At 62.1% G+C, this 8,744-nt stretch overlaps 1 long non-coding RNA gene across 1 annotated transcript; it reads left to right on the top strand.

Annotated features, from left to right (window-relative positions):
• Positions 1-899: 899 nt before the first annotated feature.
• Positions 900-4,421, top strand: LOC121043320 (uncharacterized). Its single transcript, XR_005796787.1, has 2 exons — positions 900-3,782; positions 4,268-4,421. It is a non-coding gene; the product is annotated as an uncharacterized LOC121043320 (long non-coding RNA).
• The last annotated feature ends 4,323 nt before the right edge of the window (positions 4,422-8,744 follow it).

Below are 8,744 nucleotides of genomic sequence, written 5' to 3'. Positions count from 1 at the left end.
CTTATTAGGTATGAGTTATTATCACCATTACTGTGGAGTTGGCTCCCTAGAGCCTGCAGGGGGGCTCCCTGGAGGAGGCCGTCCTGGGCTGGCATCCTGGCCCTGTGGTCAGATTGAGTAGCAAGAGGTCAGGTGGGGTAGCTGGGGGTCTGGGTGGCCAGGAGGGAGCCCTGGCACCCCTTGGGCTTGGCCAAGCCGCCGGCTTCCATCTGCACAGGAGCGGCCCACCCTCCACGAGTTGGCGGGGAGACCTCAGAACTGAGGAGTGCGTGTCCCCAAACATCTTGTTCACAGCAGATGGCAGCCGCAACTCCCTTTCTCCCTCTGCCGTGTCAGTTGCATTTCCCTTCCCTTTGCTCACCCCTTCTGTTAACTTTGGTTTCTGCTTTCCAAGTTGGGGAGGCGGCCTGCGAGCCCCCAGGGCCACCTGCGACTGTGGGTGAGGCTAGGTGCTGAGACCATGGACGGTTTCCAAAGGAGGGGAAATCTCAAGCCCCCACCTGCTTGTTGGGGAAGCTCAGTCTTGCCCTGGTTCCTGCGTGCTGTTAGTCTCTTGGGCCATTCCTGGAACTCCAGCCAAGGCTGAGTCCCAACCCTTTCCATTCTCTCTTTGCTTGTTCACTGTTAAGATCCTGCATGTATGATCCTTTTTTAAAATGACGTTTGAGGGGCGCCTGGGTGGCGCAGTCGGTTAAGCGTCCGACTTCAGCCAGGTCACGATCTCCCGGTCCGTGAGTTCGAGCCCCACGTCAGGCTCTGGGCTGATGGCTCAGAGCCTGGAGCCTGTTTCCGATTCTGTGTCTCCCTCTCTCTCTGCCCCTCCCCCGTTCATGCTCTGTCTCTCTCTGTCCCAAAAATAAATAAACGTTGAAAAAAAAATGTTTTTTTTAAATAAAATGACGTTTGAAATATTTGGTTTATTTAAAAAATAAAACAGTATATCCATATTCTCCCCTTACGGAGACCTTTTCTCATATACTTGGAGTGACCATTTTCAAGCAGCATGATCTCAGAGGAACGAGGGAGCAGGCCAGGGCCTTCTCTGACTTTTCTTGACCGGCTGTTGCACATCAGGCCCTGGGGTGCCAGGGACACAGGCAGAAGGTGCGGCCCTGCCCTCCAGGAGCTCCCAGCGTAGTAAGGAGCCAGGGTACTCGGGGAAGGAACGGAGGGGCACTGACCAGGCCTGCTTCCGGGTTGGCAGGCTTCTGGAGGCTTCACGGAGGCTGCAGTATTCGAGCTAAGCCCTGGAAGGCTGAGGGGTTCCCAGGTGATCAGGGTTAGAAAAGGCCTTGTGTGCAAGGGCGCAGAAGCGTGAAGAGCTCTGACCCCTCGGAATGCTGGGCTGTGGTAAGAAGCAGGGCAGATGAAGGGCAGGCTGCCTCATCAGCGTGTGCCGTTCAACCCCGGGGTGGGGTCAGAGGAAACTTCACTCCCCTGGCTGCTTGTGGGGTGAGGTCAGCCTGAAGCAGAGCCCTATATGGGGAACAGGGGTGGCACAGGCCTTTCTCAGCTGGAGGGATTCTGGGACCTGGCTCATGGCTGCCCTGAGTTTGGGGCCAGCAGGAGCAGACCCCCTGCTGGTAGAAGCAGCTGCCTGCTGGTAGAGCAGCCCCTCCTGGTGGAACAGCCCCTCCGGTAGAGTAGCCCCTCCTGGTAGAGCAGCCCCTCCTGGTGGAGCAGCCCCACCTGGTGAAACAGCCCCTGCTAGTGGAGCAGCCCCCCCGGTGGAGCAGCCTCTCCTGGTAGAGCAGCCCCTCCTGGTGGAACAGCCCCTGCTAGTGGAGCAGCCCCTCCCGGTGGAGCAGCCCCCCCGGTAGAGCAGCCCCTCATGGTAGAGCAGCCCTTCCTGGTGGAACAGCCCCCCCGGTAGAGCAGCTCCTGCTGGTGAAGCAGCCCCTCCTGGTGAAACAGCCCCTGCTAGTGGAGCAGCCCCCCCTGGTAGAGCAGCCCTTCCTGGTGGAACAGCCCCCCCGGTGGAGCAGCCCCTCCTGGTGGAGCAGCCCCTGCTGGTGAAGCAGCCCCTGCTCCTGCAGCCTGGGGTCAGAAGTCTCCCTGGAGGCTGAGGCCAGGGGGTCACAGAGTAGCTGGATGAGCATGCCCTTGAAGGGTGAGGTGTCCAGGCTTCCCTGGTGCTGCCCGTGTTCTGTGCCCTGCCCTGGCTCTACCTGACATCCATGTGACACTGGGCAGAGCATATGTGTATCGAGACCCTCATCGGTGCCGAACTGCGTTCAAAGTGTTTCCCACGTGGGTCCTGTCCCATTTAACCTTCCCGAGGGCTGCTCACATGGGCACTGCTGGTCCCAAAGCCCTGAGGCTTGTTCAGTGTCACCCAGCCAGCACGTGGCCAAGCAGAGGCTCCAGGCCCAGGTCAGCCTGACCCTCCCCGGCATACCTCCTTCTGGATTATGTGTCCTGTCCCCTAGAGAAGGCTCAGTGTGGGAAGCCTATCTCCCTGAGGACTTGTGCCCTGCCCATTCTCCCCTGCTGCCGCCTCCCCCCACCTCACCCTCCAGTTCCCCCTGGGGGCCTCCATAGCAGCTGTGGGCAGAGCCACCCTGAGCAGTCGAGTGCCATCCTGTAGGGCAGCAGGCCCAGCAGAACGGTGTGGCCTACGGTGTTTGCTTTTCCCAGCCCTGCATTTGCTGGCCCACTTATACCTGGCTCGTTGTTTGCCCAAGGTTTGCCCTCCAGGAACATGGGGTTGGGTGAGGCTGGGCAAGGGTGGCAGGCAGATGGTCTTCTGCTTCAGGGCTTCCAGATTAACCTGGAAGCTTCCAGCGTCTTCTGCATGACCAAGGAAGGCCACACTGCCTGTAAGTGCCACGCCCTGCAGTCCCAGTGCTGGCTGGGCAGTACCCGGCCTCGCCCGCGCAGAGCGTGTGACTTTGCAGTGCCGGGCCTGGCGTGCCTGGCGTGCCAGGGCGACAGCGGCAGCTGGACAGTCGGCAAGGAGCAGAAGAGGTCCCCAGAGCCCTTATGTTAGGCACTGGCAGAGTGTGGGGGCGAGGGGTAGCATCAATGGGACTTTTGTGTGGCTGGGGCAGAAGCATCCCTCACAGGCACATCTGCCCCAATCCTTCCTGGAGCTGCTGCTGGTCTGCAGCCCCCACCCTTCCTCCCAGTGAGGAGAGCTTGCCTGGACTCAGCCAGTCCCCGCCCTGCCCTGCCCTTCACCCCTTTTCAGATGAATCAGCCCCAGGCACTTGGTGATTTCTTCTTGGGCCCTGGGCCCGCCCCTCTGCCTGCCCTCCTGACTTCCAGCATCCTCTCCCTGGTCTGGCTGAGTCCTCTGCTCCATAGTAAGTCATTGACCAGAGACTGACCTCAAGTCACGGACCTCAAGGAGGCCACGGGCCTGGTCCTCGAGGCTGATGGGAACAGATTAGGTGGACAGAAGCCAGGTGGATCTGGCACCCCAGGGAAGAGGGAGCCCTCTCTTCACTACGGCTGGGACCCCAGGGAGAGGCCTGCATCAGCTGGGGAGGGAGCCAGCACCTGCCTCCTTGCAGTCCTGCCTCTGGTGGCCCTCCAGAGTGGCTCTGGTCCCTGAGGGTGAGGGATCTTGGCATGCCATGGGGTATCCACCCTGCTTTGCACCGTGGCCTTTAGCAGACCCACTGCTCTGGCCCGTGGTCTCTCCACCGCTTGGTACCTGCCAAACAAGCTGTAAGGACAAGCAGGCTATCACCAACAGGCTGTGCTGCACCCTCCTGGGCAAAGAGCTCTGTGAGCAGAGGGCGGCCGACATCACTCAGGCTCGGGGACAGCCTTCCCAGGTGGGTGCGGCTTGCAAGAGACTGCCTGGTCACTCCCACCTTGCCCTTGGGGAGCTGGCCAAGTGCATCGGGCTCCTGGCAGTGGGGAGCCCAAGTCCCTCCACCCCTCTTCTTAGCTGGTGGGGGGGGGGGGCGCAGGACGGATGTGGAGGAAGGACGGTGTTGAGTCGCTGTGGCCACCAGGCCCTGTGGAACCTTCTCTCCTGCTGCTGGTCAGGGGTGGGTGCCCACCCCAGGACCGACACAGTCTGCAGGCTTGGGCGGCATTGCAGACAGCCCCGTCATCAGGCCCTGCACCCCACACGCCACTCCCGCGGCAGCAGTAACGACCCCTAATGTGTGTCGTGCCCGGTACCCGACTGTTGTTCCTCACGGCAACGCTGTGGGGCTGGTACCCTGGCAACCCCGTTGGCAGGGAAGGAAACTCCTGTTTGTGGCGTACTTTAACCCACATCACTTAGATGTTTTTTATCCCCCTTTTACAGGAACCAGGGCTCCAAGGGGCCGCGACTTGCCCACATGTATTAGTGGCTGGGCCCGGGACCAGGCCTGGATTCTCTGACACCAAGCCCCGCGCGTTTCCCACTCTGCCCCTGCAGTAAACCCGAAGTGCTAATAAACGAGCACATTGGTACATAATTAATCCCGCCTTGGATCCCTCTGTTCTCTCTCTGGGGAGCTCTGAGCGCTTCCCAGACGTGATCTCAGGCATCCCCCTGAAGCCCAGAAGAGGGAAAAGGAGGCTCTGTGCAGAGAGGGGTGGAAGAGCCGGCACAGAGGGGCTGTGGGTCTAGAAACCAGCCCTCTCGCCGTTCGGGCTGTCCCTGCCACACACCGCGGCCCCCTGCCTCTGGTAGGGCAGATCTGGGGCAGGGAGGTGTTTCTCGGGGCCGCCCGCCCTCTTCCTCTGGTCCCTTTGGGGTTGTGCCTGCGTGAGCCAGGAGGAGAGAACCTGGGGTGAGGCCCAATGCTGTGTCTTAAAGGGAAGTCATGACATTGCCGAGGCTTTTTATAGTCTTCCTTCCAAGAAGCTCCGGCTACTTCCGGTTTGTTCTCACATTCCGAGGAAGTTGGCAGAGAGCGATCAGGGTCACAGGGAGGGAGGCAGAATGCAGACCTGCGGGACAGGCCCTTGACCAAGCCATCCTCCGCCAGTGGCCCAGGAGGCAGCCCCGTTCCTGTCTGCGTTGTATGGTGAGGGACCGAGGCCAAGAGACTTCCCACGGTCACTAGGTCACGGGCAGGTCGGTGACCGGTGAGGTTTGGTTGACTTCACAGGCTGGTGCCCTGAAACCGCTGGGCTGCAGGGCGGCCTCTCTGGCCCGTCTCCCTCCCAGGGTGGCCGTGAGGTGCTGCCCTCCATGCAGGGAGAACGGGGCATCGAGGTGAAGAGCCCCTCAGGCAGCAGGACCTCCCCGAAAGCCTGGTCACAGACCTCGCTCCGTTCCGCTGCCCTCAGGCAGATCACCCAGCACCCCCTCCCTGCCACAGTCTCCCCATCAGCAAAACTGGCACGCCACACTTCTTCCCCGCTTCACCCACGGCGGGGTCGTCGGGCGCCAGTGAGGCCCCGTACGCACTTGCGGCTGCAGGAGCAGTTCAGGATGGAGCTTGGGTCTGGCGGGTGGTGTGGAGAGGGCCCCAGGCTGGACGGCAGGAGCCCTGGGTTCCGGGCTGGGCTCTGCACCGGCTCCCTCGGGGCTGTGCTCACACGCCGCTCCTTCTCAGGCAGCAGGGATTCGGTGGGTTCCTGCCACCTGCCAGGCCCTTTGCTGGGAGCTAGGGACACAGCAGGAAGAAGAAAGGCAGGGTCCGTGCCCCCCCGGGAACCACACCCGACGGGGGGAAGGGGCTAGATAGTAAACAGGCTAACAGACAATGGCACTGGATGCAGGAGTGACGGTGAGGTGATGGAGAGGGACGGGGACGGGCGCACCTGAGATCTGGCTGGTGGGTCAGAGGAGCCAGGTTGGAGCTAGGATCGGAGTGACACAAGAGACCAGCCACTGGAAGACTGCAGCGGGTAAGGGACACATCCGGGCGTGGGGAGGCCTGAGGGCCTGGGCGTTGAGATGGGGCACACTTGGCTGTATGAGGGACAGAGAGAAGGCCCGAGCACTGGATGGTGATCAGCGAGGGCGGCGTGGGAGGAGACAAGGCCAGGCAGGCCAGCGGCACGAGGGGAGCATTTTCTAAATGGGGTGACTGAAAATGGTGCTGGGGGGGTCAACCAGCAGACGGACGTGCTCTCTCTGAACCTCTGTTTCCCCTCCCATGTGGGCTTGGCATCCCATGAGAGGGCCCCCCCCCCCGGCCCCCCCGAGCTACGGTCCCCTCCCCACGGTCGTGTTTGGGGTCAGAGCTTGGTAGCAGGAAAGGCAAGGAGCTGACTGTTCAGGGGAGACACCTCCACCCTGGGCAGCGTGAGCACAGCCCAGGGACTGCCCCTGAGCTGATGCTGCCCAGCTGACACCTGGGCCTGCTGCAGCCTGGGGACAGAACTGGGCTGACCTGACAGTCGGCTTCCAGGAGAGTAGGTAGATGTTGGGGTGGGGCGGGCTGCCCCAGGCCTGTGTTCTAACGGTGCTCCTCCCACGGGCGGGGTAGGGCCAGGGCGCCGTCCGTCCTTCCCTGTCCGCAGGAAGTGCTCCAGGAGCGTGACGGCCCCTGGAACCAAGATGGCTTGCTGTTTGTCCAGTTGCACCAGGACCATCTGGCTGGGGCGTCCTTGACAACACCCTCTCCTGTACTGCCCCCCTCCCATCTGTCACCAGTGTCCGCGGCCCCAACTTCTCTCCACCCTCATGCCTGCTGTGGCCCGTGGTTACTGCTGACAAAGCTCAGACTCCAGGGCCCTGCCCGGGCTGGGCCCACTGGCCTTTCCAACTCGGTCCTCCTTTTTGCTCCCATCCGGTGAATCTGGTCTGTGTTCTGTCTTTCCTGGTCCCCCTGCATGGGTCCTCCTGCTGAGGGGCGACCTCTGTGTTGCCCCCCTCCTGGTGGCCTCTTGACTCTGGCTTGTCCTTCAGACCTCAGCCCCGGCTCCCACCTCCTTACTCGGGCTCTGACAGGATACCCGCCCTGAGCACAAGTCACAGAATTTGTCATTGCTGGGTGTGGAGATTCGCTTCAAGTCTCTCTTTATTTCTGGCCTGTGGGCTCTGTGAAGGCTGGTCCCGTGTCGGCCCCTGGCGTGTTGCAGGCACTGTATCTGTTGGATGTCCGACAGATAGCCAGACGATGGCAGCGTGCGCGCGTTTCATTTTAACTAGGTTTCACCTGTGTTCACAGCACCCAGAGCCCACCCCCGGAGCTGTTCCTAGGCTTTCTTCCTCTCGTCTCCTCCCCTGCCCCAAGCCGGGGAGCCTGGGACCAGACCCTGGCCATGTGTGACGGTTGGGGGCTTTACCACTGCTCGGCCCGGGGCCACCTCCTGTCCTGTGCTCCTGGATCAGCCAAGCCTGGGGCCTGGAGCCTGGGCCTGTCAAGGGCCTTTCGTGCAGAAAAGGACTCACTCGGACGCATGCTAGCGGCTAGAAGAAGGAACAAGAACCACATGTTCTAACAGAGCGCTCTCGAGGCCACCCAGAGAGGCTTTCAGGCCGATGGGAAGTTTGGAAATCAGGTAGAATCTCGGCATCAGAGTGGGACTAAGGCGGTGCGGAAGGGGGCCCAGGGTCAGGTGGTTTGGGAGCCGGGGCCCCTGGCCTTGGGTGCCACATCTCCTTTGCAGGCCGGCCAGGCCTCTGCTCTCCAGGGGCCGGGTGCCCTCCACACTTGCCACGAAAGCGGTAGCGATGCTGGTCATAGGAGGCTCAGGGTTGGAAGCCACAGCTGCCTCCCTCAGTGTCGGGGTTTCCCGTCCCCGGTCAGGGCCCTGCTTGGTGTTGGCGGGCTCCCAGGCTGCGAGGACGTTCTAGTCAGGCAGGCTCTGTCGAACACGGGCAGGGAGGGGGCACCCAGGAGGCCCCGGAGCCCACAATTCTAGGTCACCTCCTGCAACATCCAGAGGCAGGAGTGGTATTTATAGCAGCCAGCGGCCACCACGGGTGGGGAAGTCAGCAGGAGCTGTGATGCAGGCCACCCCCCTTCAGGTCCCCTAGCTCCCGCTGACTCCCTCACCGCCACCCTCCCGCTCCAGAGGCTTTCTGGGACAAGCAGTGAAGTCCGGGCCTGCTGAGAGAGCAGGCATTGTCACACTGCCTCCCCAAGCCCTGGAGGAGCTGAGGTGCCACCTTCTGCCTGGCAGGAGCCTCGGCCTCTGCCGGTCTGGCCAGGACCTCGTCCATCTCCACCGCCCCAGGTGGGCATCCTGTTAGCACTCCGTGCCTGGCCCTGCCGGTCTCTCTCGGTGCCGTTAGCTCTTCTTTGAGAGGTTCATTCTAGGAGTCGCCAGCAGCTTTGCAGACCTTCCTGGGGCCAGCAGGGGGCAGCGAAAGGCCTGCCTCGTTTCCCCTGGTGGCAGGCAGTTAATGGGGGGCCGTGGGCACCTGCCCCAGGGTGACTGGGAAGAGGCCCCCGACCACATGCCTGTTACTTCCTCCCTGCTGTGTCCTCAGTAGGTGGGCTAGAAGGACGGCAGCCGTGGTCACCAGGGCCACACCCAGGGAGCAGGCAGAGAAGCAGAGGTCACAGAAGTGACAGTGTGACGCGGCTAGGGCCTCACACCCCGGAGGGTGAGCCCTCTGGGAAAGAAAGTGACACCAGACTCTCGAGTCCAAAATCCAGCCAGGATTCTCTTCCTATGCAGACAAAAGTGGGTCCTTGGGTCCCGCCCAGGCATGAGCGGGCGGAGGAAGGCTGACGCTTTTCAGCTGCCCGATGCGGTTACCCCCATGGTGGAGGCCTGGGCTCCCCTCCCGGGCTCGCCCCATTTCCAGACTGTTGCCCAGGGCCTCCAGGCCCCACCCCCTAGGCCAGGAGAGAAGCAGGGGGGAGGCCGAGCTTTCTCCCCGAGAGCAC

The sequence above is a fragment of the Herpailurus yagouaroundi genome, unplaced genomic scaffold, assembly GCF_014898765.1.
Source record: "Herpailurus yagouaroundi ecotype Mexico unplaced genomic scaffold, PumYag 187, whole genome shotgun sequence".
Lineage (NCBI taxonomy): Eukaryota > Metazoa > Chordata > Mammalia > Carnivora > Felidae > Herpailurus > Herpailurus yagouaroundi.
This window is presented reverse-complemented; position numbering and strand designations above follow the sequence as displayed.